At 49.8% G+C, this 12,790-nt stretch overlaps 1 long non-coding RNA gene across 1 annotated transcript; it reads left to right on the top strand.

Moving 5' to 3' along the window:
* The first annotated feature begins 725 nt into the window (after positions 1-725).
* Positions 726-1,034, top strand: LOC115546965 (uncharacterized). Its single transcript, XR_003977312.1, has 3 exons — positions 726-768; positions 863-907; positions 998-1,034. It is a non-coding gene; the product is annotated as an uncharacterized LOC115546965 (long non-coding RNA).
* The last annotated feature ends 11,756 nt before the right edge of the window (positions 1,035-12,790 follow it).

The following is a 12,790-nucleotide window of genomic DNA, read 5'->3' as shown; positions in this document are numbered from 1 at the left end:
CCCTGGCGATAATGCCCGGTAGCTCTGCCACCAAAGCTCCAACCACTGGAAGTGAGCTGGCGGCAGAGATGGGCAATGCTGCTGCCCCGGGCCTCTGCATTCGGAGAGGGGAATCCGGGGGAGACGCCCCCTCCTCGTCGCGATCGGAGTCGTCTGACTCCGAGCTCACAAGGAGAGAGAGAGCATCGTCGAGCGGGACAGTAAAGTCGTCGGCCCATTCAGCAATGGCGGCGGCAGTGTCGGCTCTGCGCTGTCTGGGCAGCGCAGCATAATGCCGACACAGGCAGGGCGGCGAGAGCGCCAAGACGATATGTTCATGCCCAAGGCAGCCCTCGCACACCTCATGGCCGCCATACGGCAAGATGTAACCCGTGTTACATGTCTTGCAGATGCCATTCACCGTTGAGTCCATAATATCTATTTATTTCTGTATTCTACAGGATCGTCCTGAAGAAAATGGGAGCAGAACGTCCACCGGCGCCCGCCTATATCTGCGAAATGCGGACGTCGTTGAGGCCCGCGGACGTAATTGAGGCCCACGCTGTTGGTGGGCGGGGATTACAAATTTTTCAGTGCTACGGCTCACGCCTAGGGATAACCCAATAGCGATAGCCTTAAAAGGCGAAGCCTATATGACATAGAACCCCATGTTTGTTTTATGCCTGTACATGTGGCTCTATTACAAAACGTGACTGAATTAATCAACTTTGCAGATCAAGAGTATAGCTTTTAATGGAGCCGGCTACGAATGAACATCCTCCAGTTTATGTAAGTCCGGTAGGCCTTTTTTTTTATCATTTCTGTTGTAAGCGCATCTCAAACTACTCAGCCAATAGGCCTATAATTGCTCTTTGTATGACAGGAGACCGATGAAAATATTGCCATGGATGGGTCTGAAAGAACTGAGGTAGGCCTAGCTTTTTCTTGCCAGTTCCAAGTCATTATTGAAGATTAAACTAAACTAACAGTGTTGTCAAACTCACTTGTCTCCTAACAGACTGTGGTCGAGGAAGCAGCGGGTACATCAGGGTCGCAATATGAGCATGCAAGACATATCCCTAGGCTACTCACTTACTTTATTGGCCAAGTATGTCGCTTGAATGTTCAAACAATATTTTCCTCTATTTCAGTTGACGACTAAAGAATTATATCGTCTTCATCTTCAGCAGGAAATCGCTAAGGCTGATTTGCAAATGGAGTACTGTTACGTATTTTAAGCACCAGGCACGTGCAGAGGGGGGGGGGGGCTATGGGTGCCCGAGCCCCTGCCCTTTTCCCTCTGAAGGACCAAAGTGCCCTTTTGAGTGGACATTTAAATTTTCAATGCTTTGTAAAATTACACATGAACAATTAAACATTAACATGTGAATCAATTATCCGAGAATAAAAATGTCTAATAGTAATAATATAGATGTAAAGTTTGTACTTTGTAGTCTCGTTCACTCAGTGCCCTGCTGCCGCTGGGTGACGTCATAGGCTATCAACGTGACCTTTCACCTTTGCCTGCCTGCAAGATGCCCTTGTTGTTTTAAGAGACGGTACAACGCACGGTAAGATCACTACAGAGTAGTGGTGGATTTAATGATTCGTTTCCGTGACCCAGTTCGCGTGATTCAGTTCGCCAAGAGGAGTCGTTCGCGAATCGTTCGTTCGTTCAGTCGAGTTTCCGGTAGCACTAACTCCACTGAGTCTGACTGACTCAGGTGAGAACCGTGCAATGGCGTGCATTCCATGATGCGATTTACCGCTACCGGAAACCAGGCTGAAAGAACAAACGATTTGCGAACGACGCCTCCCAGCTCAGTCGAGTTTCCGGTGAATCGATTCACCGGAAACTCGAATGAACTGGGAGGAGTCGTTCGCGAATCAGCCTTAGTTTCCGGTAGCGGTGAATCGCATCATGGAATGCACGCTATTGCACGGTTCTCAGCTGAGTCAGTCAGACTCAGTGGAGTTAGTGCTACCTCGTTCAGTCGAGTTTCCGGTGAATCGAATGGTGAACGAGACGAACGAGAGAAACAAACCGGTTCGGTTCGTTCGTCCTAAAGACTCGTTCATTCGAACCGGTTCGCGAACGACCGAGCCAACACTACTACAGAGTCAGACACAGACATATGTTTCCAAAACCATTAAGTTGATAATGCTAAATAAACTGTAACAGTTATCTCGTTTTGTAATGTCATTTTGAACTATAGGCCTATGTTTGCCAGCAAAAGCTTTTCAACAAGCATCGTTTTAACTTACCTGTGAAAGTGTCTACCACTCGGTTTATTTTTTATAGCCTACCAGCTAGCTATACAGCTAACCTATCTGGGAAACCTTTTGAAATTGCAAAGGGACAGCATACATCGTTATATTGAATCTCTATACTCTGTAGTAACTACTTGGCCACATGACATGGTCAAATCCGTTTCATGTTTATTCTGTCTCAGGCCCAGTTTACACGAGGACGCTTGCGGGTGAAAACGACAAAATATTTTATCGGAAGTGCCTTTCGTTTAGACGGTGCCGGCGTTCTTGGGGCATGAAAACGCATAAATCTGAAACCACCCTCCAGGGTGGAAAAGTTTAATACCCTCCGCCGTAGCGTTTCCGTCTAAACTGTCAAGACGCAAAACACTGCTCAGATCTGCTCACGTCGCGTACGCGTTTACGTCACATACATGTGCCAGTACAAGGAAATAAACAAACATGTCAGATTATTTCCATGCGTCGGACCTTCAAGCTGCTCTGGCAGCTCTAACAAGCATACAGGAGTATTTCCACGAAATGTACAGGATATTTACAGATAGTATTACTGAACAGAGAAGGATCTTTTTGGTTTTTGCGGCACGGATAAGAGAAGGAAGATTCTACGCATGCGCTCAGACATGGCGGTGTTGTGTGATAGTCTATCACAGCACCACCTAGGAGCCTGGCATGCATACCCAATCGAATTCCACACACTTTTGCGTCACCGTATGCACGCAGTCACCGTATTTCCTCCCGAAAACGCTCGTCTAAACGCAGAATAAAAAGTGAAGACGCAACGCCACTTCTGCGTCTTCTGTTCAGACCGTCATCGTGTAAACGTTGCCTCAGTGTCTCTGTCAGAAGGCTAGTTTTTGCAAGTTGGCACTAGTAGTAGTACTAGTAAGGCAGGTAGGCTGTCATGTAAAAGTGCCCTAGGCTATTTCATCTTCCCGAAATTGTGGTCCTACTCCGCCAGATATCCATATAGTGATCCGCGAACAAATTAAGTTGTTAGCGTTACAACTAAAATGAACGCAATTGTCGCGGTTACTCCGCTATTGAGATTAACCTGCTCTATCCTCTATGCTGAGATCAATTCTAAGGCTTGGGTGGCGACCAGTATCAAATTAAACTACAAGTTCTCATACAGATGTTAGTATCATTCCTGACATCCTTGCATGAAGTTAAGAAGGCGAAAAAATTGTACTTCTCCAAAGCTCAACTCCCCTTATATTTTGAGAAAATAATCGGATGTTCCACATAGGGCTGCAACAACGAATTGATAAAATCTATAAAAAGCCGCCGACAGTTTGGTTCATGGTTCATGCACGCCCACAGCGAACTTTAGTGTGAGCGACCACAGCTCGTATTTTGGTCATATCTTAACACTGGACTGTAGGCCTACATAAAAGGGTTGTACCTTCACTGTCTTTGGGTTAAATAAACTCCTTCAACTCAGTATCCGTCTAGTCCAACCGAAAACTCTGTCAGCTGCTGCAGACGTTGTGCAGACGGGCTCAGTGTCGGCACCGCGTGCATCAACAGTCATTCAAAGCAGCGGTAGTAATCACACAACCGGACGGTGTAGAAAGTCCCCGCAGTTAGGATTTATTTCCCCAAACACAGAACCACGCACAGCCAGAGGTGCGTTCCTTAAGTCATGCGTCACACCACCCAGGTGGGTCTCACGCCCCCTTCCCTTAAAGGGGGCACGCACCATACATCATACACATAGTGAATTACGATACCGCTACAGACGCCCCCCCAAAATTCACTCTCCCGAACAGTCAAGGCCAACGGGGAGGAGCCCTGAGCACCCGCCCGAAACGACGCAGCGGAACCGGTGTGGGGGCCGAGGGGGCCACAGCAGGCAGCGCAGGAGTCATGAGGCGGTGTGGCTTGGAAACTGAAGGACGACCCCGCCGCGGGGGCAGAGCCAACCCCACGGGCTGGTCCAGATCCAGGTGGGCTGGCTTGAGGCGATCAACCGAAATGTAGTCAGGCCTGCCCCCAATGTCTACTAGGAAGGCCTTGTCACCGGCCTCCAGGACGCAAAACGGACCGTCGTAGGGAGGTCGGAAAGGGCCTCGATGGGCATCATGGCGGATGAACACATACTCCGCCGTCCGCAGGCTGGGCGGCACACAAGCCTTTGGGAGGCCGTGCTGCGAGGTGGGCAACGGCGCGAAACCCCGGACCCTGTCCTGGAGCGAGGCCACTCCTGGGCCGCCGACCAGGGAGCTGTGGCGGTGGGGATGAAATCCCCAGGAACCCGTAGTGGCTGCCCGTAAGCTAGCTTGGCTGACGAAGCCCACAGGTCCTCCTTAGGGGCAGTCCGGAGGCCCAACATGACCCAGGGGATCGACCCAACCGTCATCCGTAAGGCTGGCCCGGAGTGCAGCTTTCCAGGAGCGATGAAACCGCTCACACAACCCATTAGCCTGTGGGTGATAAGCGGTTGTTCGATGGAGCACACCCAGGCCCCCGGCGACCGCATTCCACATCTCGGAAGTGAACTGAGGTCCCCTGTCAGAGGAGACATCAGAAGGGTGGCCGAAACCGGGTGACCCAGGTGCCTATGAACGCCCGGGCCACGTCAGAGTTCGTAGTGGATGCCAGCGGGACAGCCTCCGGCCAGCGGGTGGTCCTGTCCACCATTGTCAGGAGGTAGCTGAACCCTTGAGAGGGCAGCAGGGGCCCCACCAGGTCCACATGCACGTGGTCGAACCGCCGCTCCGGCACTGAAAAATGCGCCTGCAGAGCAGTCACATGCCGATGCACCTTGGCTCGCTGGCAAACCACGCAGGCCCAAGCCCAGTCCCGAATGTCCTTCTTAAGGCCATGCCAGACAAACTTCCCGGCCACCAGCTGCTGCAATGTCCTCCACCCAGGATGGGCAAGGCCGTGCACGGCATCGAAAACCTCCAACAACGCCTCCAACAACCGAACCACGACCGGCCTTGGCTGTCCAGTGGAGGCGTCACACAGGAGCGTGGCACTGACGTTGTCGTACTTGATGTCCTCCAAACGGAGTCCCGTGACAGCTGACCTCAGAGCCCGGACCTCCGGGTCGGAGGCCTGATCACCTGCCATGCTGGTATAGTCGATTCCCAGGTGGACAGCTCCTGCGATGGCCCGGGAGAGGCAATCAGCCACGTGATTGTCCTTACCCGCCACATGGTGGATGTCCGTTGTGAACTCCGAGATGTAGGCCCGCTGGCGCTGCTGACGGGCAGACCACGGCTTCGAAACCTTCGCCATCGCGAACGTCAATGGCTTGTGGTCCACGAAAACGGAAATGCCTAATGGCGAGGTTAAGGCCGAGGAGCTCTCGATCAAAGGTGCTATATTTTCGTTCGCAGGGGCGGAGCTGCCGGCTGAAGAATGCCAGCGGCTGCCAGACGCGGTTCACCAACTGCTCTTGCACGGCACCAACAGCATAGTCCGAAGCGTTGGTGGTCAGGGCAATCAGCGCCGCAGGCAAAGGGTGCGCCAGCATAGTCGCCTCGGCCAATGCCCGTTTAGTGTCCCCAAAGGCCACCTCTCTCTCAGCAGTCCAGTCAATGATATGCTTCGCGGTCTTACCCTTGAGTGCCTCATACCTCAGGAGCCGGGCCGCACGGGGAACAAAACGGTGATAAAAGTTCACCATCCCCAAAAACTCCTGCAGGGCTCGAACTGTGAGAGGACGCTGGAAGTCCGCCACTGCAGACACCTTCGAGGGCAGGGGAACAGCTCCCTCCTTGGTGATGCGGTGGCCCAGGAAGTCAATGGCGATCCGGCCGAATTGGCACTTGGCCGGATTGACAATCAGGCCATGCTGGCTGAGCCGCTCGAAGAGTGTTCGCAGATGCTTCATGTGCTCTGCCGTGGAGGCGCTGGCGATCAGATTGTCATCCAGGTAAACAAACAGGAATGGCAGGTCCCGCAGCATGGTGTCCATCAGGCGCCGAAAGGCCTGGGCTGCGTTCCTCAGGCCGAACGGCATCCGTAAAAACTCGAATAGTCCAAACGGAGTGATCACCGCCGTCTTCGGGACGTCCTGCGGCTGGACGGGCACCTTGTGATAGCCCCGAACGAGGTCCACCTTCGAGAAAACTACCGCACCGGCCAGGCGGGCAGAAAAGTCCTGGATGTGGGGAATCGGGTAGCGGTCGGGTACCGTAATGTCATTGAGCCGGCGGTAATCCCCACATGGACGCCACCCACCGCCAGGCTTCGAGACGATGTGGAGCGGGGAAGCCCAGGGGCTGTCCGACCGCCGGACAATTCCAAGACGTTCCAGGGTGTCAAACTCAGACCTAGCAACGGCGAGCTTAGTAGAGTCGATGCGCCGGGCCCTGGCGTAGACCGGCGGGCCAGTGGTCGCGATGTGATGCTCCACTCCATGCTTGGTGGCGGCAGCTGAGAACGTGGGCTCCGTGAGCTCCGGGAATTCCGCAAGGAGGGGGGAAAACATATCGGAGGGTGATAGTGCGCCCGACAGCTTCGTCGTGCCCGAGCCATTGAACTCACATGCCAGGGAGCTAAAAGTCTCAGCACTTATCAAGCGCCGGTTCATCACATCCACCAATAGGCCATTGGCGCAGAGGAAATCGGCGCCGAGGAGGGGTGTGGACACCTCCGCGGTGACAAAATCCCAGCCAAAACGCTGACCCCCAAAACATAAAGAAACAGTCCTAGTCCCAAAGGTGCGGATGGGGCTGCCGTTGGCGGCCTCCAGGGCGGGGCCGTGGCCGCCCCCTATTCTGTCAATGCGTGACGCGGGCAGGACGCTCACCTGGGCCCCCGTGTCACACAGGAACTGTCTCCCAGAGCCTGTGTCTGTGATGAACAACAGACCCCCAGAACGGCCGACACTCATGGCAGCTAGCGAGTGCCGGCCCATGCATTTCCCTATATCACGATACTGCACGGGGGGCGGCACCTCCTAGCTTTGGGTCCATACAGGGCGTGGAAATAACATAGGCCTGCAGACTGCTGTGGCTGTCGTCGTGTCGCCGCGGCCACAACGATGGTGTCCGTCATCTCCAGGTCGACAGTGGTGTGAGCCAATACGGCCGTGCAGCGCTCGCGCCCGGTGGCGCAAAAACGATCCGCCTCCCTAGCCAGAGCCCGAAAGTCTGTGGTGTCGCTGTTGGCTAGAGCTGCCCTGACACGCACTGGCAGCTGCTGCATAAATAAAGCCCGAAATAAAAAACAAGGCCAATTATTCACCAGGAGGTTCAGCATATGATCCATGAGCTCCGATGGTTTGGAGTCCCCGTGGCCATTCAATGCCAGAAGCTGCTTGCCCCGTTCAGCCTCCGACAAACAGAAAGTCTCCATCAGGAACCCCTTTAGCAATGCATACTTCCCACGGGCCGGGGGGTCCTCGAGAATATACATCGCATTGTATGTTTTTTTTTGTGTTATCCGTTATGTTTTTTTATTATTTTTATTATTTAATATTACTTTTAATCATAGGCGTCGATTACGGGGGGGAAATTTTGTCCCCACCACTTATAAAAATGTGCATACAAATTGCGACTGAAAAAATTACTCAACCGAAATCGTCGAGTCTAAAATCATGCGATAGGCGCGCACGAAGACATCATTTATTAGATAGGCCTACCTAATAAACCGTTGGAACACACAAGACCGGAACCCATAGCAACGCCGGTAAACAAACCCCGAGAAGCTCAATCCTGCGCTACGGCCATCCGGAGGCGCACAGAGCTTTTGGCCGTGATATTATGTATACTATTATATTATATTATATACTATTATATATAGAGCTACGCAAACGGCAACAATCACTTTCTCCTCCGTGCTGCAGTTCACCCCGGACTGCACTGCACTGAGTTTGACGGTCGAACGCTGATTGGCTGTTACGTTAAACATGTCACTCAGTCGCCACGCTGTTGAACGCTGATTGGCTGTCATCACGCGAAATTCGTGTCAAAGTTGAAATATTTCAACTCGAGCGAATTTGTCACGCAACACAAATCCTCGTGAACGCGCTTGCCTGTGGACGGCGAAAGTGTGGCGCGACAAATCAAAACAAATCAAAAAAATTTGCCCGATACACGTCTATACGTTCACTTTGTATGGGATCTTGTCGCCACGTCGCGTTTGGTGTGAACGCACTGGAGAAGTTTCAAGACAGACAGCCAAAATTGACATTTTTATTCAGAAAATAGCCGGTCCTTTTGCTTCCTGTAAAAAGCATGTTTGTGACACTGGATAACGATAAGGATACATCATCTAGCCTGCATGTGGAGGGCCACATAAGGTAAGAAATTGGTTTACGTAAACTTTGCTGCTGGTTCTGTTTGCTCGTGATGACCTGGCCAAAGGTTACCCACGGTCCTAAGCGATTGTGATCTGATTCTGGTTGGTGCTCCAGCTAGTATGCATTGTATATATAGATTGCAGCTAGTAGCAGCTACACACGGTGCGATTGCTATGCCAATGTGGTTATAGTTGGTTTGTCTGATTGAGATATGTGACAAATTGGAGCCTGGTAGGCCTATCCTGACATAAATATGTTCTCGCATAACCTGTGTGATTATCCTATATTGTAGGGGATTTTATTTGCGGGCAATTTGCTTATGATGTTGTAACGAGTGAAGTCTACATTGGTCCTCCTCTGGGCGCTTTTCTTTTTATTTATTTTTTAATGCAGCATAACATATGCTACCAGCAGCCATTTCTCGTCTTCAAAAGGCTGATGCTCAGTACCTTGTTTCATTTCGTACCCCCTTTACAGTCTGGCATTGTTTGTCTGGTAAACTTTGTTGATGTCAAGATAAGTGTTAAATTGCCAACACTGTTCTTTGTCTTGTGTGTATTAGTATTACATATCCCGAGCCAATACCCTGGTGTTTCCAACGCCGTTTTGCAAAACAAGCCAAAACACAAACTGTGGTTTTCAACTTTTATTGTTCGAATAGGATTTTCAACACCTGACAATACACTGTAGAGAATATTGTAATGCAGCGTTGAATGGATGAATAGCTTACGTAAGGGTACCCAGCACTTTTCAAACCAAACTCAAGCTTATGGTTATTGTCCCCACCACTTCTAAAAGCAAACTGACGCCCTTGCTTTTGCCCCACGCCAGGGATTTTATCAGAAAACCTGCCCCTCGTCAGGAGGTCCAGGAGGTGCACCAGGACTTCCATGAGATCGCCGGAATTCCGATCTGGATCCTAGGCCTGGTGGACGGGACACTGGTCCCGATATCCAATCCATCCGTGCTCGACCAGGCCTTCATCTCCAGGAAAGGTTACGCGGCCATCGATGCGCAGGTGGTGGTGGACCACAGGGGGCTCGACCTGGTGGCGTAGTGGCCTGGCAGCGCCCGTGATAGCTTTGTCTGGGCCCATTCCGCGGTGGGTGAGGAGGTGGGCAGGTGGATTTGGGCCGAGTGTGTTCCTAGGGGACAGTGGCTACCCCCTCTGAACCTAGGAGGGGGTATTAAATCAATATCCACTCCTAGGGGAGTGGATTTTAAACCGGGAAAACGTTTGGACGCCTGTTATTAAAACGATTCAAAGTGACGAAAGGTGATAGGGGGCCGTATCTCAAACGCCGTTTGAAAGAAATATATGCTATTGATTTCCAAGCGTGGATTTTATTTTTGATGTGTTTTTTTTTGTTGATATTTTGAAGTGGGGATGGTGTTACCAGCCCAACCTGACGGACGTAAAACAGGCTGAAAATGAATTTAAGATAGTGTGATATTCATTCACACATTCATACTAGCAGGCCAAATGTGTGCTTGATGACTAGGGAGGCGTCCGACTCTTTCAATCATGCATGAATTCTGGAGATAACAGCCGGCCAGGTGTAAGGGTAACCCAGAAGGCCACAAAACCAAGTGTAAGTCCCACACATAGCCACAAGAGGTCAGCACCGAGCCACAAACCAGGTTGTGGTGCCCACACATAGCCGCAAGGGACCTGCACCGAGTACACATCCAGGTATCCAAGAGGCGGGAGCGCAGCACCATGCTTAGCCAATCAGAGCATGGTGGCCCCCCCCCCCCCCCCCTCCCTCCCATGTGGGCAGAGCCGTGCTCTACTGTGCTGAAGATGACCCCTCGTTGTACAGCCCCTGTAAAACATCATCACATCACATCCCTAACCTCCTACCTCCTTAACCCCTCACTGAGTGGACATTATGAACCCTAACCCTCTTACCGACCTCTTACCGACCTCTTACCGACCCCTTACCGACCTCTTACCGACCCCTTACCGACCTCTTACCGACCTCTTACCGACCTCTTACCGAACTCTTACCGACCCCTCGGTGTACAGACCCTAAAGTCAACATTAAGGACTGAGAGACTCGATAACTCTGTCTGTCTTTCTGTCCGTCTGTCTGTCTGTCTGTCTGTCTGTCTGTCTGTCTGTCTGTCTGTCTGTCTGTCTGTCTGTCTGTCTCCTCCAGAGGGCTGGCTGTCTCTCTGTCTCTGGCTGTCCGTCTGGCGGTATGTCTGTCTGGCGGTCCGTCAGTCGGTCGATCTGTCTGTCTGCCTCCTCCAGAGGGCTTTCTGTCTGTCTGTCAGTCTGTCGGCTGTATTATCCGCTGTTTGTTTGCTTGTTTGATGGTGTCCTAGGACTCAGCCCGGGGGAAGCCCACGCGTTACTCAGCGACAGTACTGTTCGACGCCCACTTTGAGTGTCAGTCGGTAAAGCCAAAGCTATGTAAGGACAAGCTATATATGGACAGCTCAACATTGAATTATGATCGTTTAGAAAGGTTACAATAAATTGGATTATAGATTATTTTGAATAGGGATCACGGTTTGGTTATTACCGTCACCCCCCGCTATCGGGCACTGCCGAACCATCACCCTCCGCTACTGTCTCTCTGTCTCTCTTACGATATTCTCTCCATTACAGTTTTTCTCAGTCGCTTTGGTACATTTCTCAGATCAGAATTGAAATTTGCAAAACAGTAAGTGCATTTCTCAAAACAATTCGTACAAATAGCAAAACACAATGGATTTCCTGCAAAAGCCCGTCTCTTGCTCAAAATCCTTAGTTTGTTTCTCAAAAGTAAATATCTGTGTCAATGAACAGTGTCAGTGCCATCAGAATGACAAGTCCTTGTGTCATTGTGTACGGATAAGACAGTCAAATTGCTTAGTCATGTTGTCAATATAACAATGTACTCTGGAGGGATGTTCTGATGTAAACTATGGCTAAAGTTTTGAAGACAATTATTGTAAATTGTAAGTTACACCTTAGTGTATGTGGGAGATTGATTGCAAGAGACTGGACAACATTTACATTTATACTTTGACTGTTTGTTCTGTAATTTGTTGACATACCATGTCATTGCTAGAAATGTGAACATAGGACAATCTCCTTAGGGTAAACTGTGCATGCATTGCGGTAGGAATTACAGTGCAGTCCTCATACACCTCCTGGCGCTCCTGTCTGTTGGCTCACAAATTCTCATTCTCAAGCAGCCTCACTCCTCTTCCTCTTCTTCTTCTCTCTGGCTGTTCACCCTGTCAAATTCCTTGTCCTTCCATTAGCAGACAATGTAACATTGTGTTGTGCTCCAGCTTTATATATACTTGCCAGTTTATGGTTCATGAGATGCACCTTTGAGCTATTTCCGTAAACTGGTTGATCGTTGGTTGATCGAACACTGCAGACATTTAACTTCTTTAGAGAAAGTCAAGATTCACCTGGTAGTAATTTACCAATTCAAGACAGATTTAGAAAACAAAAGTCCAACAGAAATGTATAGAAATTTGCTTGACATATTATGACAACTTGTTCAACAATTTTGCATGAAAAGACTTAAGCAATGAACTAATGGGCCTACCTAAATGTTGCAGAGGTGAGACTATACAATAGAAACCCATTACAATACATTTTGATCAACATGACATTGATAATGTAGGAAAGAGCAGAGAATTTTACATAAACATTTGCATGAATGTACCAAAGCATTTGCAACTTGTTTAAAGAAATGAGAAACTGCTTTTTTGATGTGCACAAGTGACAAAATGAGGTGAAGATTGAACAGGTAGTTTAGGGAATTTCAATTCTGATCTGAGAAATGTACAAAAGCGACTGAGAAAAACTGTAATAATGTAGAATAGAACAAACAGTAATGACCGAACGAGGCTAGGGTACAGTTCTCTCTATCAGCCACAGGGGGGCACTCCTCGCCCTCACAATATACAGACCTGAGCGTAACGTGGCTCATATTAGGTGGAGCTTCAAACGCTCGGTTAAATGATTTTTTTTTATTTTAATTTGGAACCTGCGCACCCTAAAACAAAGAAAAGATTAATAAATTTAAAAAAATAGTGTGTGTGTGTGTGTGTGTGTGTGTGTGTGTGTGTGTGTGTGTGTGTGTGTGTGTGTGTGTGTGGGTGTGTGTCTTTATTATATGGATGTGGAATTTACCCTTACTAGTTCCTTGATTTTGGATGACCTGGATAGAAAAGTAAGCCACACACACACACACACACACACACACACACACACACACACACACACACACACACACACACACACACACACACACACACACACACACACACACA

This window comes from Gadus morhua, chromosome 7 (assembly GCF_902167405.1).
Source record: "Gadus morhua chromosome 7, gadMor3.0, whole genome shotgun sequence".
Taxonomy (NCBI): Eukaryota; Metazoa; Chordata; class Actinopteri; order Gadiformes; family Gadidae; genus Gadus; species Gadus morhua.
Note: the sequence above shows the minus strand (reverse complement) of the source record. Positions and strands in the feature narration are given on the sequence as shown.